The sequence below is a fragment of the Neopsephotus bourkii genome, unplaced genomic scaffold (assembly GCF_033783945.1).
Source record: "Neopsephotus bourkii isolate Nb327-2 ecotype Australia unplaced genomic scaffold, CSIRO-AGI_Nbou_v1 NB_1767, whole genome shotgun sequence".
Taxonomy (NCBI): domain Eukaryota; kingdom Metazoa; phylum Chordata; class Aves; order Psittaciformes; family Psittacidae; genus Neopsephotus; species Neopsephotus bourkii.
In genome coordinates this window covers 12,522,491-12,545,567 of record NW_026902241.1, presented here as the reverse complement: position 1 = coordinate 12,545,567, position 23,077 = coordinate 12,522,491, and the positions used below count along the sequence as shown (strand labels likewise).

General features: G+C 37.2%; 1 protein-coding gene across 5 annotated transcripts in view; it reads left to right on the top strand.

The window, feature by feature from the left end:
• SIPA1L2 (signal induced proliferation associated 1 like 2) overlaps window positions 1-23,077 on the top strand; it is a 146,796-nt gene that overhangs the window by 14,123 nt on the left and 109,596 nt on the right. For all 5 annotated transcript variants that reach the window (XM_061378816.1, XM_061378819.1, XM_061378817.1 and 2 more), the window contains exon 2: window positions 14,817-14,886. The gene's annotated coding sequence lies outside the window, so the exon portion shown is untranslated. The remainder of the gene's footprint in view (window positions 1-14,816; window positions 14,887-23,077) is intronic.

Sequence of the window (23,077 nt, the reverse complement as noted above, 5' to 3'; positions counted from 1 at the left end):
TAAAAAAAAAACAACCAACCAAATAAACAACTAACCCAAAACTGTTCAGAATGCTTTTTTTTTGCTTAAACTGTGATAATGTAATTTCTACTTTAATACTTTTCTTCTCCCACATAAAGTCTTTCATTCTGCAGTAAAACTTTTCATGCCGTTCACTTGTGCTCTGTTCTGTCTCCCACACCCTTTTACTAACTGGCCATTATCCGCTTGTGGAACAAAAAAAAATCACTTTTCTTTGTTAAGAAAGTGTAGGCCTGTGGTACAATAGCATAGCTCACTTAACCCCTGGGTGCTTTACTGCACCCAGAGGGGCACAGTGTGTTGTTTGTCTCTCCAGAGGCTGGAAGCATTGCATACCTCCTGGTGAAAGACAGCTGATTGACTGTCAGCTCATGTGTACCTTCTGGCTGGGAAGTCTGTGCTCAGACTTGCTTCCTGCCTTCTGCCTGTAAGGTTTCACGTTTAATGCTGTGAAGAGGACAGACATGCTCTCAGCTGCTGAGCAGACCAACAGAACAGGTCACCCCTTTGACCACTGGCAAGTTAGTGAAGGTCCTTTTCCAGCTATGTGTTTTATGGAAGCTGTACAGTTCATAATGCAAGATATCTCAGAGTAGAGAAAGAGTTTAAAATTCTTTTCCCTGTGATAGCATGTCCTTTCAGTAAAGGAGTAAATGGTAGGATGTTTTTTTTTCTGTATTCACAGAGTGTGTTCTGTCCTTACAAGCTAGATAGACATTAAATGATTTGCTGTCCCATCAGAGGAAATGAAAATACTACAAGAGGTTCAAGACCAGAAAATCCATATATGGCTCGCAAAGATGATGTTTTTTTTGTTTTGTTTGTTTACTCAATGGATTTTAAATACATAAACACTTTCAAGGATACCAATCTTGGCCTTTTGTTTTTCCTATTTGATACAATAGGATTAGCACCCTTCACCACATGGAGGGCATATTAAAATAAGCAGTCTGATATTCAGGTATGATGGTGATGAAAACTCCCTGAGCTCTGTATGTCATTGATACTTTGAATAATTTGACTGGAGGGTTTTTTGTCCTGTAGAATCAGGTTGGTCTTGTTTTGCTTTTTTCTCCTTTCTTATTTTAACATCTTGTAAAACTTAAAACTACTAGCCCGTGGAGAACAGAAGTTAATAAAGATGCCATTATCTTATTAGAAAAGTTGTTAATATCCATGTTTTAGAGATAATAAACTGTAAGGTTATGTTTTCTGGGAGTTTAGTATGTTAACAGCAGTTTCTCTCTACAAACTGATGGTCTGCAGAATAAGCCCTCATCTCTTTAGTTCTCCATAGTTACATACATTATATAAAAATGATATTTGTTGCCTTTGAGATGCTCTTAAACAGAGGGAGATTGAGAAGACCAAGTGAATGGAAACAAAAATACTTTCTAAGAATACCCTCCATATATGCAAAACACCCTAACTTTTTTTGTTAGATTACAAGGATTGTTCATCTTGGAAAAAAACCAAAACCCCCAAAACAACAAACCAAACAACTTCAGTTTCTGTTGTTAAGTAATAAGACTATATAAGATTAATTTAGATAATGGGTTTTTTTAATATCAAAAGAGTCACTTTCAGCTCTTTCCTCGCTCTTTGGCTAGTACAGGTGGGAGTGCAGATCTATATTTTGTGGTCACTGATATTTTGAGTAGAATATTTAAGAATTTGGACTCTACTTTAAGCAAACCTCAAGCTTGCTTAGTATGTCTTTTCTTCTTTTATCCCCCCCCCCCAAAGACTACTTTTTGCATTATATCGGGAGCTTATATGGGAGCATTTATGATGAAATGATGCCATATTTGTGCAGGAGTAACAAGTGAGTAGCTAGTCTGAATGGCCTAACATTATGGCCTTAACAGAACAAAAAAGATGTCTGAAACTTAATGCTATTTTTTGTGATGAGTTATGAGAAATATTAAAAACTTGTAGAGTGAGCCTCTTTCGTTACAGAACTGTTGCTGTTCTGCTTAGCTTTTCAGCTGCGACTTTCAGTACAGAAGAGACGGAGCCTGTACTTGCTCCCACTATCCTAGTCTGATTTTTACCTAAAGTCAAGTCTGATGGCTGCAAGGCATCAGGCCATTTGTCCCATCAGAATGCCAAGGTCTAGATCTTGACTTTTTTGTCTTGTGCCTTTTAAGCTCATTGTCAGTTGTTAAAGTATCTTTGTTTCAATAAGTAACACCAGATGAATGGGTTGCCCAGGGAAGTTGTGAATGCTCCATCCCTGGTGGTGTTCAAGGCCAGGTTGGACAGAGCTTTGGACAGAGCTTTGGGTGACATGGTTTAGTGTGAGGTGTCCCTTGCCTGTGGCAGGGGGGTTGGGACTTGATGATCTTAAGGTCCTTTCCAACCTTAACTAGTCAATGATTCTATGATACTATTCCTCTTTGGTGGGGGTTAAAAAAAATAATGTCTGACACAAATATTCTATTCAAATATTAGATTTTACTTTTTGTTTATACATATTAAAAGTATGTTAACTTAAAAATACTTCCATTTTCAGTAGAAAGCATCTGTGTACCTATTTTGTTCTTAAAATATGAGCTTCTTAAAAATCCTATAGCTGATAATCATGACTGAAACAAATACTGATCCCTTTGTGAGAAGGGGAAAGAAGGTTGGGTGATTCTTAGGATATCTGTGGTAGCTGCAAAGTGTGTGTATTTCAATTGCTCAGTTGTCTTAAGCATTTTATTTGTTTGGTATTGTTTTTGTCAGTACTGCTCAGTCTTGATGGGCTGTTGTCTTGTCAAACCAGTCTCTGTTCTAGCTAAGTGGCAAGAATTTCTTGGGTAGAGCCTTCTACTAAAAAGCAATAAATAAAACAACAGGTTTAAGTTGCTTTTGTGTTCGGGAATGAGGAAATCTTTGCTAGATGGGAGAGGGGTGGGTGAATGGGGTGTGTATGTGTGCATACATGTGCACACGTCTGAAAGAGAAATAAAACATGACTCTAAGTGACTGATTTATTATCTGTTCTACAAGTGCAAAAACCCCAACACTCTCAGATCTGAAATAGAACACTGGTTCTTTCCTTTTTTTTTTTCCTTTTGATAATCTTGGTTTTATAAGTCATCAGAAAGAGACAGTTCATTCCTGGTCTATGATGTTTATGAGTTAGGTTTTATTTGTTTGGGTTTTTTTAATTATTGCTAGATACTTATTCCTGGTGGAAATACTATACTACTTGACTGCTGGTTTTCATTACTGTTTCATCCCATTGCAGTTTTTAGAGTGGAATATACTGTAGGTGGCATCCTTAATGGGTATAAATTGTTATACAAGTGCTTTATTGCGATATAGCTGTATGGTGTTACACACAGTTGCAAAATGCCTTGCATATCAGTTAGTGTTTTACTCCAACCTTCTTCAAAAGGATGTGTTTCTAGAACTTTAGCAACCTTGAAAGTTCATTTCAGGTCATGTTAAATTCCTTTAGTTACTGAATGTTTTTAAAAGACCAAAAGGCTGTGTTCACAACAACACTGAAGATCAAGGTACTGAATGGATGAGTGGGGTGACTTTTGAGGCAGAAGATGTGGCATGGCATGGTGCCAAAGTTACTGAGCTCTGCTCAACCTGTGCTAGCTGGCAGAATGCATGAATGGGGAGAACCTTGCTGTCTTTCTCAAATCAGATTTTCTATAAAATGTGTAAGTGTAAAAGATGGCAAGAAAATCTCTGCCCTTTTAAGTCCCAGTTAAGGTACACAACACTCATTAATTTGCATTTTTTCCTGTGCATGGACTAGGAGCATGAACCTTGAATTAGAGCTATTGTAGCTAATGCTTGGGGAAAAAAAGTTAAAGTCATTACTTGCAAAACACATTGAGAGAGAGTGACCTGTTTTCTTTCTATAGATGTAGTAATTTGCATTTTCTTTCACAGAAAACTTATTTTACTATATTGAACTATATTATCCTAATGCACTCTCCTAATTCTGTATTGACTTTTATTTTGAAGCTCTTAAACATGTCCAAAACCTGCTGACTGTTGTGTTGTTTAGAAGTAGGTTAGGTCACATCTGAATCATGCTGAAATCTGTTAAATCTGAACTGGTGGAATTTTAAATTGAGGTTGTAAACACCTTTTTTTAACACTGTTTTTTTGTGATGTGTGCTGGGTTCTGAACTGTGTGTAAAAATGTGGGGAGTGGATTTGTGTCTTAACCAGCTTTTCTTTTTTAAATCCCCATCTTATAGGTGGCTATTACTCCTGTTTAACAAACACTGAATAGCTGTAACTGCTCTACAGTTAAGGACATCTATGTAAGCTCAGCAGCAGATGGCCTTTTTAAATACAGAAATCCAGGGACTATCTTATGGAAGACAGAAAGAAGTTACTATATATGGCACATAGCAAAATGAAACTGTTATCCCTGGTAATTATCCAGTTACTTAGACCTGTTGGTTTTCTTCTTTTCCCCAGACAGTAAAGTCTATAAAAACTCCATGACAAATACTGCTTTCACATATTTCTGGTACCGCAAACAAACCTCGTTCTTAGTAATTTTTGTTTTACAGGAGGCAGGCTGTTATCTGTGCCTTTCCTCATATCTCTTCTTGTGCAATAGTGCCTTTGGAATGCTTCTAGTTTGATTGGCAGGCTGGCATATTTAGGCAGGTCTGAAATACAGACTGTTTTTCATTCAGAACCACACAGACTATGTCATGTTTGAAGTAAGTTATTGAAGCTTTATCTGCCAGAATAATGGGTTTAAGAATTGAAACTGGAAGTTTTGTACTATCAGAACTCTGTGTTGTTTTGTTGGGTTTTTTTTTTTTTACTATTTTTTTTTCTTTTCCCACAAAGAAAAAATGAATCTGTCAAATATAAATGGAAAGGAATCAAAATGAGGCAATTCTGACCAGAGACCAAGTTTTAGTCTTAAGCTTCTGTTCTTTCACTTTGCCATTCAGTAAAGAACAAAGGGCTCGGAAGCCCAGTGGTAGTTGAGGTGCTTGTATTCGCAATTGTAATCACTTGTATTAAAAATGCTTGTGAATGAGCCTTGTCTGCAGATATATGAAAGAGACAGGTATGGGAAGGGGTTAAGAGGAGCCAAAACCCCCAAAAAACCAACAGCTTCCCCTGTCCCCTAACAGGTAATATCAATTATTTAGTACCAGTTCACAGAAACATGGGACGAGTAAGAGTGGTGAGCACATTTTTCTTTGATCAGGCAAACAGAATAGACTGTATTGTAAGTACATAAAGATTGGGCTCTAGTTGCAATGAGAATGCAAAACATAATAAAAATGTTTCCTTAGTCAAAATAATTGGAGAAGAATTTGTTTATAATTTTGTAAAGTGTGTAAAAATCTATGATTTCCTTCTAATGCCCCAAAGTGTTTATTCAAATAAAAATTGTTAAGTGAAGTTTACACTCCCATTCGCTTCCCTTTTTTATATATAAGACAGCTGCCGTATCCTGAAGTGTTGTAACCTTCATAAAAGGTGTTATTTCCTCCAGTTCACTTAATGGGTGAAATCATAGTGGGTTTTGTCTGTGAGAATCTTCAATGAAACTAGAATCAACCTGTATCCAAAACCTGTCACTAAATCCTATTGATCTATGGATGTGAACTAATCATATTTGGGATTGCTTCCAAGTTGGTCCATCTAGACATGAGAGAGGGACAGTGTTCTTTTTAAAGTATGTTATAGTGTAGTTACCAGCTCAGATGATAGCTCAGATCTCTCTACTCCAAAGGATCACCATTAATTCTTTTCCTGTTGTGTGTTTACCTTATATATTCCTCTTTCTTTGTTTTGCATTCTGTGCATGTTTAATGTGGCTAATTCCACTCTACTATTACACAGTGTAATTGAGTGTTGACTATGAAAAGCAATGGTAGTAAATTGTGAGACACGCATTCTTGGAATGAATTTGATGACCAATTATGCTATTTTTGTCTCTGGTATTTGTAGGGAACTGGGAGACATTCAGTGCATTTCTGGGCATTGTCAATCTTCTCAGTGTTGTTTCAGAGTTAAGGTTGAAGGAGGACTGTACAGAATTTTGAATAGGGTTTTCAATCAAATGCATAAATTCAGTGTGTTTGAAAAACTCAATGATGTTGTAATTGTGCTGAATGAAGAAATGATCAATTAAATTTCTAAATTCAGCAAATGAGTTTGCCTATTTCAGTAGGAGATCTGGATGGTATGTTAATGATCTTGATTTTATGTTAAATATCCCTTTATGTTCCCCATGGTTCAACAGGGATGTTGAGTAACCGGGGAGCACCAGTTAGATGGGTAGAGGGCCTGCTGCTTATGATCTGCGAGAAGAGCCTGACAGAGCTGATCTTGTTCAGGTTAGACAGTTCAGCCTGAAACTGGCTGCTGGGAGAACCTGTTGGATTTCTCATCTTTAGGGGTCTTGAAGACATATCAAGACAAAGCCACACCTGACCTTTTCTGCTGTTGATGACAGTCCTGTGCAGAGCAGAAGGTTGGACTGCACGACTTCTAAAAGTCTCTCTTAGCCACTCCAAAGCTTAAACTGATCAGGTTTTTGTTTATCCTCTGTCTTTCTTTCATTGCTCCATTCTTAAAGTGACTGTGCCTCTCCTGTTTTTTGAAAAAGCACACAACCCTGTCAAAAGGCATACCTTACGCAAAGTGAACCATTAGCAAATGGTATTCACACAACTCTAGTCTTGGTTTTGAGAGAAAAAATAAAATAATACTAAAAAAGTCCCCTCCTTTGGTAGCATTTGAAAACGTCATACTTTTCACTCTTGAAGAAAACAGTGCTGATAAAGAAATGTGTTGGTTTTTTCCATACTACTTAAAATCTTCTTTTCCACTTGAAAAAAAATAGCAAGGTATGTTTTTTACCATAGACAAAAGTTAATGACAAATAAGATACTCAACAGAACGATGGGAGCAAAATAATAATAATAATTTAAAAATCAGCTTCTGATCCCTTGAATAGCATCCAAAACACTGTAAGTAAGTTTCTTTCACACCTGTTTTATGACCTGTGGTTTATTTTTGTGTCTTTGCTGCTTTTAAGCGGTTGATGTAAGTCAGTTACCACATTCCTCTTACCTTTAATTGGAAATTGTCAGGTACTACCTCATCCTCTTGCCGATTTTTTGTATTTTGCCTTTTTTAAATATGCTTCTCTGTGGTTACCAGCAATGATTTCTTATCTGGTAACTTCAGTTCCAGGCTGGTAACTCATCTTTATCATTAGTATTTTCAGCATTTACACTTTTCACAAGGTTTCCTCTTTTTGTGTTTAACTGGTATAAAAAGTACTGCAAATGTCTCATTGATGCGCTCTGAAAATACAGGGAAGTTAAGAGCCCCAGTCTCTTTCATTGTGGGGTGTGGTACTCAACTTTGCTATGGTTATACCAAGCCACTCACATTTTAGCTGTTTACCTCTTCATTTCTTGTCATGAAGCCTGGCATAGTACAAAGTGAAGAAATATGAATGAGAGGAATAAATGCTTAGCTATTGCTGGCAAAGAACAGGAAAACAGCAAAGACAGAACAGATCTGGAAGTGGCTGTGCTCTCTACTCCATACTGTCTGCTGTATTTTCTAGAATTTGTGGTGTAAGCATGATATTTTGTAGTGCCAGAATTGATACTGTTTCATTTTCTCTTTGTGGTCTTGATTATTACATGCTTTTGCTGTGAGGTCAAAATGAGGTGTTCCAAAGGGAGGAAAAAAGTGCCTGGAGCTGAACATTGTTTCATAGAAGAAAAATAAAAAAAGGTGGGAATGAGGATGGTGTTCACATTATGTGAATGGCGGTGTGTCCAGTGGCATGTTGAAGATGCAGCTCTTTGTTTATTACCTTTTATTAAAAATAATGGCATTCCATGTGCATTGCCAATTTATTGTCGGCAAACAGACGTCTGGTGAAATGATGGACAATGGGGGGTGTTCTGTTCATTTCTGGAAAAAATCATTTTGGTACAATATGCAAGCCCTTTCCCAATTGAAGAGGAAGGTAAAAATGTAGAGCTATCTCTAGCTTACATTTCCTGTTTTTTGTAATGGAAAATGTTCTTTACTGTAGGTGATATTCAAAATGTGATAGAACTCCTTCAGGTCGGAGCAGGGTTACTTGATTTTTTATGTTCAGGATAGAGGTATAGTTGCATTTGAGTGTACATAAGAAAATTACGATAGCCTAAGGAGAGTGCATATAAAAAAAATTGATGGCCTATTTACCAATTTATGATGGCCTACTTATATGAAGGAGTGAACCAGTAGTGTACGTTGCACTGTCCACCTTACATGTCTTTAGCAAGTGCTCTTTTTGGCCATCTTGGAGAAAGGATCATCCAAAGTTACAGGTTACTTAACAGGTTCCATAAATAATTCTTCTCAGCAGTCAATCTAAGACTCAAGCAGACAAAAGCTGAAGGATATTGCTTCTCAAATTAGTACTGCTGTGTAATTAATTGCCCTTAATTAGCAAATCTTCCTTTAAGTATTCAGACTGCAGTGATGTAATTTGTTTTCCCAGGTAACTGATCACATTAACGCAACAGTTCAGCTTAGATGGAAACCGGCTTTACACAAACTCCAAGTAATGAAATGTTTCATTGAAAACATTTTGACTGAAACAGTAGTGTTTTAGCTGATGATCTTCCAGTTGTCTTGGGGCCCCCAGTCCTTCCAGCTGGTTACTGTTGCTTTAAGAAAGATATGAGGTGGGTGTTCGGGCAGTGTGTGCTCTGGTAATCAAACGCTGTTCCCTGTGCAATACTCCTCTAGGTGTGCAGCTTGGAAATGCATCCACAGGGGAGGCATCCCTCCTCTGCTGCATGCACAGGGACTGGTAGGTAGAACTAGGAACAGTGTTTGAGGTATCTCTTCCAGAGAGAGGCATATTTAACTCTGTGATAGTGTTTTTGTGTTTCATATAGTTTTACACTGTGACAGTATTTGTGATTAGATGTGCTGTGATCGTATGTGGTAGTGGTAAAATTCTCAATTTCCTTTTGAAATGCATGGTATGTGTATCCTGCTACATGGTTGGTGCCCTCATCTGCCTGACTTCTTTTAGAGTTTGAGTTTTCTGTACACCACTGGCCAATAGAGCGTTACAGATCTCAGATGAATGTAATTCTTACTATGATGGATGCTAGTATTTTTGAAACTTGCGAGCAAGCGTACAGACTGAGGTACCAGGCATCATGGACAAGTGCAAGTAAATTTTTATTGTGCTTGTGGCTTTGGTACAGCATTTCAGAATGCAGAGTCCAAGAAAAACCTGTAAAGAGGGGATTATAGTTTGGGTTTTACATAGACATTGTAACATTGCAATCAACATTTGTATTTAAAACACACAAACCAACCTTGTCAGATAAGGGAGGATTCTCTTTTTTCTTGTCTTCAGAGATGGCTGGAACATTGATTTGTCCACATTTATTTCGGCAGCATAAAAATAAGAAAGAATTTAAGGATTTAGAAGGAAAACCCAGTTCACAAGTCACTGCATACAAGAACTGTGATTGTCCAAAGCCAGGGATCTTACGAGTTTTAAAGCAAAGATGCTGCCTTCTATAACTTACATTCAGGGCCTTGAAAAAAACACCTTGAATATGGTAGAGTAAAAACTACGTGGATAAATGAAAGGCTGAGTTTGGAGACAACTGAAATGCTGTACAAACCAAGTGAAAGCCTGATGAGGGATAACTGTTGTTTTCTGGATTCTATGTTTCTATTACATTTCATAATGTCTTTTGTTTTTCTGTCTTTTGTTACGCAGAGCTAAGGGGAAAAACACATTGTTGATCACGTTTATGGTTTATTGTATATTTTTGTTTTGTTTCATAGTGCTGCTACTACCTTAACCTTATTTCTTTTTCTCAGTCTGTATTTCAAAAAGAAGCAGCATGTTTTTTGTCTGGAATGAAAACTTACTTACAATAGCTTTCATGTGTGAAACACCTGTACAGTAGGAAGTGAAACAGAACTTTTTAGCTCTCACTGTTTTACGACAAGATTTCTGTTGCCTTTCCTTCCTGTAAACAAAAGGAGTCGCTTAGAGAGTGGGAAATAAGTTGTTTACAGGATATTTTCTGTATGAAAGGAAGGAAAAGTGCCTTTACAGAGATCAGCCTATTGTGTTGGGAATATTGGAAGTTATATGGCGTTAAACTGAGTTTAGCGTTTGTAGGAGAGATAAACAGTAAAGTATATGTGACCACTTCAGTCTTGATCCTGAGAAGTGCCAGATGACCCCATTAGTTGCTGAAATTAAAGCAGGAATTAGGGTGTGGAGTGCTTTGGTTTGGTCCCAGATCGTGTGCGTTACTTGGGATCACTGTAAAAGCTTGATGAGATACAGGTTACACTTCAGAATAAAACCTAAGAGGTTATGTAATGCAGCTTTTATCTTAAAACAGGCCCTTTTGATACTTATACTTTTAATTACTGGTTCAAGTTACTCTTGCGCATCTGTCTTCCATCTGGCTGTCTTTTGTAGTACAGTTGTCTTTGCTAGAGAAATGGCATAATTGGAGTTTTCTTGAAACCAGTAGTTTCAAATATGCATGTAGAGTGTACATATTTTTGAAGTTTTGCTTTACCTGTGAAATACAATAACTGGTATGAATCAGGGTATCTTAGTTATACCTGTGTCATAACATTAATTTATGTGAATGGCTGTTTGATTTCCATTTATCTTCTGTAGCAACAGCAGGAACCTTTGTCACCAGTAAGAACTGTGGAATAGAGATTTAATTAGGTATCTAAATTCTGCCTAAGCGTTAGAGATTAATGTGGCTTTCTTGAAACCTCAGGTGTATTATGTAAGCTGATAGGACAGACAATAGCTTTGCCCATAAAACTGAGCAGGGTAGAGGAAAAATATGCATACAATACTACTTGACATTAGTTGTATCTGTTTTATCTGCAGTGCTTCTACTGTAGTCACGCTTGAAAAGGGAAATGCATTGCAGCAGTTCCTGTCATTTCTTTTGCTCCATAAATTACAAGTAGTTAATACTTCAATGTTGAGAAAAGGCAATTGTAAGCATCAAAATTAAGAAGGTAAATCTTGATTGCTTAATAGATGCTGAAATCCATTTTCATTCTCAAAAGTGGTGCTTACCTACAAAAAGGCTTAACAGTAGTGGTCCCTGTGGGCTTTTCGTGGCTTGTTTTTGTTTTGTTTTGGTTTTGGTTTTTCCCCTCTTCCCAGTTCCTCACACAGAAATGCTAATGTCTGGGTATTTCAGTGTAATTTGGCAAATAAGACAGGAGTGTGTGAGTGTGTATATGTAAATAGCAACTGAGAGTGGTTTGTTTCCTGGCATGTTTTGGTGAATGGAGCATGTGCCCTGTCTTGGTCCTTACAGAAGAAATGGAATGATTCCTTTGCTGCCTGTGTTTCATTTTTGTGTTCTTCTGGGCCAGTAGCGTCTGTCTGCTTGTTTGTTTTCTGTCTGTATTTTTCAATTCTTTCTTCATTTTAAGTAGAGTGTTACCAAAAGAGCTACTGCAGTCATAAATGAGACTTTGCCTAGGTATAGAGGAAAGCATATGGTTTTTCTTAAAAGTTTGGAGTCTTGAAGAAACAAATGCCAGTAGTATCCTACAATCTAGACCAAATAAATCAATAAGGCATTAGCTAGTCTTTGTGGTGCTATGTAGAATGTATTTTGCTGGACTATGTATAATTTTGAATGTAATATTTTTTCAATATGTGGGATCACAGATGGAATCGCATTCTTGTCCTTAATATTCTTGAATGAGGAAACTATTAGGTTTATATTTCCCATGTAAGAAATGGTTTGCTTATACATCTTGCAAATGCAGTAGATCATAAATCCAGGTTCTTTTTGTATTTATGGGAGTTTGAATCAAATGTTCCTGGTAGATTTGTTAGGCTTATCTTTCAGACATCACTGCTGCTTCTTCCTTCCCGTGGAAGTTCTCCTATTGTCCCTCAGATATCCTGGCAGAGTTACAGCTCCTATATGATGAATTAAGCATGTGCAGGGTACGTCAGACTTACTGTGTAGATTGACTGTGGCAAGTTGATATTCTGGACATACCGGACTTACTGTGGAGATTATCTCTGCAGTGACCATCTGTACAGTGTTTCAGAGCAGTAGGAAGCTGGCTTGAAACGAGGCTCTCCTGACTAGGATGCTGTCCTTCTGCCCATCATTTCTGGAATCAGTTTCTAATGCATAGCCAAAGCTTTTTTGTAAAGAAAAAAACATTGCCTGTAGAAAATTTGGTGTCTGGTGCTGATGATATTCTCTCTCTCTGCTTTTCCCATGGTAACAACAACAGCAAATTGGACATAAGTAATACCAAAGATTCATGAAGAAAATTCATGTTTTCATACTTGAAAGTGAGGTGCAGTGTATGGCAGGTGACAGTTGTGAATGGCCTTTTACCAAATTGGAGCACTAATAAGGATTGGCCTTTTTAATCTAGTTAGGAATTACTTCTACCTGAACTTCAGATATCTTCTAATGTCACCTCTTCTTTGCATTGTCACTGGCCAAGTTGTCATCCTCAGTGACATTCCCTGTAGAAGCAAGACTATAGTTTTTAATTCCAGGGGGCATTTAGAAAAAAATAAAGACTAACAAACCAGCAAATGGAATGCATGTATTACTTCTGGAGAACAAAGCAATCCAGATGGGACTCTGGGAATAGTAAAAGATGAGATGTTCAGGAAAAACAGCTGTGATCACCACCTCATGCATGGGAGTCTAATAATGTCTAATGCTACAATGAATTTTGAAGTATCTCTGTAGGTACTTCAAGAAAAAAGGCATAGTTACGCACGATTCCTGATTCAGAATTTGTTATTTTATGTGAGTTTGAAACTTTTAGTTTTGAGTTTGGTTTTTTTTTTTTCCCCTTCTAGATCTTCTTGAATGTAGATGCAAGATGCTATGAAGAAAACTCTTAAAATGCTGGTGAAATAATGAATTGTTTTAAAAATACATTAAACTATTTTTCTTCTAAATTCTTTATTTTTTCTGATGCAGTGTTCTGCATAAGAACGTTGTCTTAAAAATAAATAAATAAAAAAATGTGGACAAAGCCTGGTATTTTCCTCTTTGGCTGCCTCACAAAAGAGCTACATAATCCTCTAAATCCTACTTTATTCTGTGGATCAATTGATTCCACTTTCTACTTCCATAAAGAAGCAATCTGGAAATTTTTATTTGAGACAGATATTTTAAAGCTTGTTCTTCTAGTGATTTGCAATGTACAAAGACATCTTTTGGTTTTTTTTTGAGAAAGACGACTAATAATGATAATATTTTCATAAAATTACTTGCAGAAAATTTAAATAAGCATCTTCTAGAAAAGTTACCAGATTCCATAGCCATTCTAAAAAAAAAATCTTTTCCATTTTTGCCATTTCTTTCTTCTCTTGTATTTACTTTTCTGGTTCACCCTCTGTGTTGACTAATGGCTAATGTTTCTATGTTCTCAAGCTCTTTCTTTCAGGATTCATAAACAAAAAGTGTCTGTTTTTAGTTTCAGCTTTTACTTGAGTGAGGTTTATGTTTGAAATTCGTCTTAATCAGATGTAATTTTTTAGGTTAGGAATGAGATTTTTTGTTTTTAATAGCCTGGCTTTTAATTGTGTCTTCAATAGGCAAACAGATTAGTTATCTAATGATGCTCAACACTACTACTGATATAGTTTAGTTTTGTTTTAGCTCTTCTGCAAAAACTACACTGGCAAAAGTGTTTGCTCAAGCTACAGGTTGTAACTACCAGGAGTTTTTGCTACTGTGAGCGTCCTGGTTAAAGTAGACATAAGTAGCTGCCTAGTTTTGGCTAGGCCTAAAATGAGGATAATGGTAAACTGTCCCACATTCCATGTGTATGGGCTTTTTGTTTGTTTATGTTAATGGTGTCTGCAATACCTAGATTTGCAGTTGATTTAGGATTTTGAGGCTTTGTGTTCTTTTCCATTGTATGCACTATTCTGTAAAATACTATAATTATTTTTATCCCTATGGTTGTGATTTAGTACCGGAAATAACATCTGTTCCTGCTGTGTGTGTTTTCTTTTTCCTTTCTTTCAGTATGAATGTAACATTGTGTTTTTTCAAGCTACATTTTACTATCTGAGGTCATGCTAAAATGAACCCCTTTGAAACTGTGTTAGCACAGATATAAAAAAGAAAGCTAAATTCTCTTACTAGTACATGATAGATTTATGTTTTATATCTCTGTATGTTGATCAGATCTCTATAAAATATTTTTACTTTACGTATACTTTTACTACATTCAGAAGTAAATGTGAAAGTGTCAAATGTAAAATTTGCAGTGTTAGATGCTGAAAGTCATCTCATAAATTCTCATAGACTGTTTCTAAACTTTTTATGAACTGACTACTGTCTTCCCTCAAATCATTTTATAGTACTTTGTGATTTTTTTTCCCATTCTTGTAATCGAAAATATTATTCAGCTACTTGTTTTTTATAATATGATTCTAGGAATAGCTGTGGACCCTTTATCATGACCTTTGAAGCAGAGCCATAATGAAATAGTCTGATGGTTCAGCAGCTACTGGGTCATGACCTCTTCCCCAGCAAAGGCTTTTTCCAGTTATTGTCAGGAACTGCCACAGATAACTTTAAATTCTCTATTGCAACACATGCATGTGTGATATGTGTTACACTATACTGAAAGTGTATGCAATTTTAAAGCCATTGAGTTGTTCTTGATATTTTTATATGTATAAATTAGTAGATTCTTATCTTACACAAGCATTCATTTAAGACTTAAGATAAAAATCTTTCTCATTTGACTTGCAGGTATCTCCGTTTTACTGATATCAGAAAAAAGTGACTCGTTGGCATCTATTGGGAATCCTTCTAGCCAAAGGTAAGAATATTTTCTAACCAGTAACAAATATATTTTTAGTCTATTTGTAGCATAATCCTACCTTTTAAATAAAATGGCAGCTGTGCTACTGTCTTTCTTGATGCTTGACATCTTACCAGCTGAATTTCTTTGGGATCTCTAAAGCATCTTAACAAATCCATAAGAGAATCATTTATATGGCTCAGCATACAAGTGAAGTTCAGTCTTTTTTGAGACCTGTAACTTGACGGATTGCCTCTCATTAATATTGAAGTGTATGGTACAATCACTTTGAGACAATACTTATACAGCTGCTGTTATACACAAGGATGATTGCGTTCCTTAATGCATTGGATAAGCCCCAAATAAAATCATAATTTTGGTGATTTGGAAATTCTTTGCCTAATCTTCCTCTGGAAAAGAGCTAGTATGACCAGAAATAGCATAATACATTGAAAGAATGTCCTTTGCAAGGGCTGGTTAGGCTGCTTGTAGAAAATGCTGAGCCTACACCTGCCCAGAATCCTGACACCTTGATCTTTTCTGCAACAGGAATTAAGAGGCGCGGTTGTCCTATAGCTCCTAACTCTGCAAACAGCTTGATCCTTTGCTTTATAGTTCTGTTGTATGGCTCAGGTTTAAAAATACTTCATTTTGACTTAGCATAACCTGTCATCTGACAAAGACATGTTCCCTGCAGCACAGTGCAGGGATTTCACAATTTTGCAGCTGCTGTAGGAGAAAGTAGGAAAATAAAATGCTGAAAACTTTTAAGAGAAGCTCTCCAAATTTTTCCACTTTCATATTACCACTGAAGTTACTGTTCAGTGGGTATGATAGGAAAAACTGTTGTACTCATATTCCTTCTTTGTATGTAATGGACAGATTTGGAGGCAGAGTGGAAGCTGAGTCCCTTCTACCTCCTTTCTTCCTAGATTAACAATATTATTAGGGTATGATCAATGTGAAATCAAATCAGGTTAAAAGCAGACACAAAGACATTTTAGGTAGGCTGCTAATTTTTGTAGTAGTTGCTTTTTCTCTTTTGTCTTTTTATGTTTTTGCACAAAGCACAAAAAGAAGGTATTATATACATCTGTACATAAGAAAATAAATATTCTGAGAAACAAGTCTAATTTAGCATTTTTCCTGATTATCACAACTGAAATGTTGGGGTTATTAAGATTAGATAAGATTTATATTAACAGACAATAAATGTATATCATTATAAAAAAATATGTCAAATAAGTTACACTTTATGTTCTTGTTGCATTCATCCTAATCTCTTAGTTTCCACTCTTTTCGAGGAAAATATTTCTGACGTAAACACAGTGCTTCACTACTGTGTGATCTTTAACACAGGAAGAATGTAAAAGATCATTATTGAAGCTGGTTAGAAACTTCTGTTTTCTGACAAAAACTATGTATTTTTTTTCTGCTATACACCTATTTTGGGGCAGGAAAATAAAACTAGAATATATTTAGTTCTCTTTTTGTTGTTACTTTTAATGGAACTGTCCCCAGATCCTTTGTTTGTAAATTCAACGCTAAGCTATGTTGGCCTAGGAGGCAAACTAAGCTTGTAAAAGCTGCTGTTCGAGCATCTGATGTCCATGGTGGTGGCCAGCTTTTCTGAGTAGGCTGCATCTAGTGTGAGGCAATAGACTTTGTTCTCACTGAGCCAGGTATAGTCATGTAGTGACTCCCATGAGACAGCTGCAGCATAGAGCTACCTAACTAGAGAGGCCAGCTGAACATGGGAGACAGAGTAGGGAGAGGGTAGCATTTCTAACAAACAGCTGCATGTGAGGTATCCCTGGATGTTGAAGATACAGGATAGGGCTGTCGTTCCATACTATCGCAGATGTTCCATATGCAGGCTTGAAGATAATTTCTGCTTTATAATACTCTACGTACAATTGCAGTTTGTACTTTTTATTTTTCCAGTGTAGTAGTTTTTTGTGCACATCATATTGATGACACCAGTAAGAACTTTCCAATTAGTTTTGTTTCCAGGAGAAAAAAAAAAATGCTGAAAGAGGATTTGCTTAAAGAAAGAAAAAAAATTACATTTATTATGCATTTAGAGATTTGTACGAATTAAGATAACTGCTTTTGCATTGTACAGGTTTGTCAGTTTAATAGAAGGATCATAGATTTAGGAGGGTCTGAACAACTGACCTTCCTTGCCAGTGGTTTGGTGTGGCTGGCTTATACTTTAATGCAAGAAACAAAATTGAACTTTCTGTCCAGCCACCTGAGCCCCTGTGTGCACTACTGCAGCAGTGAAACGAGGTGGATGCTTAATAGCTACATGCTACTGTTTATCAGGTTTTAAGTGGCTTCCTTTGCTCCCATCAACTTAATAGTTTCTTTCCCCGTCTCATCTAAGACTCCATTTTTCAATAAATGGAATGTTCTGTAATACAAACTGAGACCACCAGACTCCTGTGTTACTGAGCCTGATGGAACTCTGCTATATTAACGGCAGTTTAGAACATACCTTGGAAAATCTTACCTACTACTTTTCATATAAACTGTTTTGCTTCAGAAATAGACTGAGAGGACAATATTGCAACATGATTTGGATTATGTGTTGTTGATAAGATCTGCATTCAAATAATGCTAATTATGTAGTAAATGAGAACTTAACAGTGATACGTCTAGTCTAGTATTGTATGAGAACCACTTCTGTTATTGCATTTGCTTTATGTTTTGGCTGTATGGTTAGCCAAGGCATAGTAGCTGTTTAAAGAAATCTCGAAGAAACTGAAAAATAGGATTTGTAATCATCTTTTGCTCTCTTTCTGTGGCTCAAAGAAATAGTACTTCTAATATAATGGTGCTGCAAAAAGAATGAGGATTGCAGATGTCTAGCATGTGCTGATATATTAATGAGGTGCATTGTTTTTATTTTGTAATTTGCAAAGTATGTAACATGAGGAATATTGCTGTTTACAGATGGGAGAAGAAACTTGTGGCTTGCTCATCCGTGAACTATAAACACATGGATAATTATTTTTGGTTTGCTTTTGTTCCATATTTTCTGCTAAGACACTTATACCAAAATAGTTCTCTGGGTATAGCTTACAGTTATACTGTACTGGTTATATATACGTGTATGTATATATATATACACACACATACAGACAGTTATACTGGTACTGAGTAGCGGGTTTGGTAACCCTGATTTTAAAACCTATAAACCTAGAGTATTTTGTAGACTGTAAGAACTTAATTTTTAACAAAAGGTAAAAATAAGTCCACCCCTCTTCACCTTTAGCTACTGATAAACTGAACAAGTAGCTACTGAATCACTATTCCTTCCACATTTCCAATAGTTATTGTATAGGCACATACATACACGGGACAACTTATCTTTAAGTTTGGTATTTTGGTGGTATATTTGTGACCTGGAAAAGGACCTGCTTCTAAAAGATTACGTATTTCTGCGCATTAATGAAAAGCTAACTATTGACAGTTTGTGTTGATTATTCTGTCTACCCCTGTATAATAACTATGTAGTTTGTGCATAAACATACAGTATTTTCAGAAACTACTGCAAGAAAAGAATATATAGCAGTAAATTTGATCCAATAATGCATGTATGTTGTGATACAACTTTTTCATGGAAAACATGGCATGCATTTGGTACTAAGAAAATTGTGTTCAGAAGACAAATCACAGAATTGCTGAGGTGGGCAGGCACCTCTGGAGATCATGAACTCCAACCTCCCTGCTTAAGGATAGTCATCAAGAGAAGATTGGCCAGGGCCAAGTTCAGTTATTGTCCTTTCCTTGTGCAAAAGATGCTCCAATCTTAACCATTCTAGTGGCACTTTGCTGAATTTGCTCCAGTAATTCCTTGTCTGTCTTGTACTCGGGAACCCAGAGTACAGCACTGCTGATGTGATGAGGCTATGGTGATGGAATTTTAGCTCAAACCAGTAAGTGAAAAATAACTAGCTAGAAATGCAGATAGGCACGTACCATTTTTGTCAATAGCGATGTAATGTGTTCAGTAATTCTGTATGATGTCTGATTTCTCAGACTTCCCTTTTCAAGCTCCAAATTGTTATCATTTTATTTCTTCTGTGAAAAGAATTAAAATATACTTGGCTATAAATAAAATATTGAGCTGCTTTATTTTTCAAGGTATGGTGTACTATATACTTGAGTTGTGAAGTCGTACATAGTCATAGTAATTCTTTCAGCTGTCACCCGGGTGGAAAGGTCATGGGTAAGTGATCCAATGTTTTGTTAAAAAGTTATTAAATCACATGCTACAAAATACTATTAATGCTATGGGTTGGTTGTTTTTGTAAGATTATAAAAATCTGCAGAGCTGGACTTCCCAGTCTGATACCTCCCTGTCATAAATCTGGCAGGACTTTCAGTTCAGGCAGGGTGCTATTTTGGTTCCTAAAGAAAGCCAGCCAAAAACCCCACCTGTGCCATGTTAGGTTTCACTGCACTGTGCTTCATAGTCTGTGGTTCTGGGAACATTTATTAATTGGCTGGATCTGTCCGTTCAGTTTACTGAAGCTTGGAAAGTAGTGGGACACTCACCCATTCAAATCACTCTAAATAACAGAGATAACAGTAAGAAGTACTAGTTGACCTTTTGTGAAGGCATGCGTTATTGGTGACGCTCACCAACAGTGACGTCAAAGGGGATTAGCATGCAACTTAATAAAATGGAAGAGCTTACTAATTTGTGTTTTGTGCTAGTGGATTTGGAGAGGGCATGGGGGGAAAAAGATGGAGTGTTGCCCAGTTGTGTATAAGGAGAGGAGAGCTAGAGTCATGAGCTGGAGAGTGGTGAGTCTTAGAAGTGAAGATAAGACTGGGAGAATCTGGTGTAAAATCTTCTTTCCCTAATACTCAGCAGATGCAGTAATTTCTCTTTGAGAAAGAGGCAGATGCACCACTTGCACTCACTAAAAAGATGTAAGAAGAAACAACAAATTCCCTGATAACCGAATAAAAAGAATTGGAACTAAGTTGTTGGGAGGGAGGGACAGGGGAAAGATGCACGCTATCTTGAACTCTTAATTCATGTAATCTAATTTATTTCAGTAAAATGTATTGTTCTTTTATACAAAGTGAAGGATTACAATAAATTATCTTAAATTAAGTCCTGTGTTTCTGGCTCATGCAGAAAAGATCTTTAATGAAATATTTGAAATAATTAATGATTAATGCAAATATTTGGAAGATAAACTAAAGAATGGGTCAAAAACATATCCTAGGAACTTGGTTTTGTTTGGTACCAGAACTGTGCAGGATGAGTGGGAAGGCTGGAAAGAAGAGCTATGCATCTGTGAAGGAGCGACTTCTCAGAGAAAACTGGAGAAACAGAACATGCAGTAGAATGGGAAATGCGAGAAATGAAAAGAATACAGGAACTGTAAATGGTTCACAGAGAACCAAAACCGTTCTGGAATTAAAGCTGGTGAATGATGTGAAGGGCAACAAAAAACCTGCTGCAAGTATATAAGCAGTAGAAGGGATGCTGAGGAAAATACAAGCCACTCATAAATGGGGTAGGGGATCTGACAACAAAGGACATAGAAAAGGCTGAAGTGCTCTCTGTGTTTTGCACCTTGGTCTTCACTGCTAAGACCAGCCTTCAGGAATCCCAGAAAGTGTGGAGCAAGGAAGATCGATTGATTCTCAGTGAAGGAAGATTAGATTAAGCAATATTTAAACAAACAGCATAGAGAAGTCAATCGGACTTGGTAGGATGCCCCCATGAATAGTGAAGGAGTTGTCTGATGTCAGTGCAAGGGTATTCTTGATTTTCTCCCAGAGGTCATGGCAATTTGGAAAGCTTCCTGAGGACTGGAGAAAAGCAAAGGTTCAAGAAGAATCTGGGAAAGCAGAGACGGATCAGCCTTGACAAAGCTGTGACAGATCAAGTAATCATGGAAGGTATTTCCAGATACATGAGGGACAAGAACATGACTTGGAGTAATGAGCACGAATTCACAAAGGGAAAATCCCGCTTAATCCATCTTGATAGCCTTCTAATATGAGATGACTGGTTGGTCAGTGAGGGGAGATGGCCTTGATAAATGGACAGTGAGACAGACTGAAAACTCTCTGAACTGCCAGACTTGGAAAGTGGTGGTCAGTCCAGTGGGAAGCCAGTTAGTAGTAGTGTACCCTAGGGGCCAATACTTGGTTCAATACCATTCAGTGTCTTCATTAGTGATCCAGATGATGGGACTGTGTGCGCCCTCAACAAGTTTGCTAATGATACAAAAGTGGGAGAAGTATGTGATATCCCAGAGGGTCAGGCTGCCATCCAGAAGGAGCTTGACAGGCCATTGAAATGGGCAGAGAAGAACCTCCCAAGTTCAATGAAGGAGATTGCCAAGTCTTACAGCTGGGGAGAAATAACCCATGAACCAGCACGTATTGGAGGTCATCTGTCTGGAAAGTAGCATTGCAGAAAATGATCTGGCGATTTGGGTGGGCAGTAAGTTGAACAAGCAATGTGTCCTTGTGGTAAAGGTGGCTAATGGCGTGCATGATAAAGAGTGTTGTCAGACTGCTTGGTGGAAATGGTTGTGCCATTGAGTGTGCTTGCAATTGTCCAGTTCTGGGTTTCCCAGTACAAGAAAGAGAGGGACATACTGAAGAGCACCCAGTGCAGGTCACAAAGAAGGTTAAGGAGCCAGCGTATCTCTCATACGGAGTGAGCTGGGGCTGTTTGGCCCAGAGAAGTCTCAGGGGATCTCATCAATGTATAAATACTTCAGGAGGGTGTAAAGAGAATGGAACCAGGTTCTTTTCAGTGGTTCTCAGTAACAAGACAAGGGGCAATGGGCATAAAACTGAAATACGTGGAATTCCATTTGAACATATGAAAAGACTTCTACTGTGAGGGTTGTTAAACAGTGGAGCAGACTTTCAGGAAAGGTGGATTCTCCATCCTTGAAGATATTTAAAACCTGACTGGATATGGCCAAGAGCAGCCAATCTGTCTGGCTATACTTGAGCAGGGAAGTTGGGCTAGATAATCTCCAGCAGTCCCTTCCAACCTCAGATACTCAGTGATTCTGTGTGACTCAGAAAATTTATAGGAAAAGGTGAGAAACTGATGTGTGTTTTCCAAGCAGTAAAAAGCTAGAACATAGTGATAAATTCTATGAATTAAAAAGATTAAGTGAAGGTCACTTGCAGCTCTCTTGTAATCAAGTTGTAGGGAAAATGATCAGGTTGTTAATTCTTTGGTTAGTTAGCTCATGGAGCACAGTAATAGACAAAAAATCTTTTTTCAAGTACAGTTCATTAAGGGGTGGTGGTGGTAAAGGCTTAATGAGGTTTTGGAAGCGTTTTTTCAGGGTCAAACCAGATCATCTGAAAGAGAACTATCAGTGCTTTGAATTACGTGAAACTGGCTGTGCTGTAATATTTTTATCCTGTCTATGGAATGTCTTAAGTTTTTGTTTTTAGTGAATTTTAGTCCTAAAATATCTATAATACGATACGGATGACCTCTTGTTATATTTGGTATTCTCTTGGGTTGCCTGTCACATCCACTCCTATCTAAAAAATGTAGACAGCTTAAAATAATCTCTTGCAGGCTGACCTGGTCTGGTTATTAACCCAGCACACTCTGAGCCCTGTCCATTTGTGAAGATGGGGGGTGGGAGTAAAGAGGGCAGGAGGTGAGTAAGCATCTAGTTTCAAAATTAGAAATCACACAAGTACTCTATTTGTTCTTCCTCTAAAAAGCCACTAATTTGCTATGAAAAATACTTTGTAGTTTTTAGCTGTTAGACTTTTTGCAGGTTTTTTTTCATCTTGCCATCTCACTCCTGTCATTTAGCCTAGTAACCTGGTTTGCTGCCCTGCCAAATTCCTCCTAACGAATGGAGTGTGTACTGCGTCATGCATGGCAGGCTGAGGAGGGGAAGGAGGAGTACAGAATTTTCCCAGATCCTCCACTTCATCTAGTTTCCTATTGTATACAGTTATTTTGTTTCATCTTATTGCAAATGGGAAAAAGTGATATGGATGGAAAGAAATCATACTTTAAAAAAAATAAACAGGAAGATTTTATTCTGGAAATGTCTTGAGATTTCTCTGTGATCTTGTAAGACCAGTGACATCAACCGCTCTGGACAGCTTCAGGAAGGACAGGGCTACATGCCAGCAAATTCTGGGGATCAAAGTCTGCTGCAGGAACAAAGTTTCATCA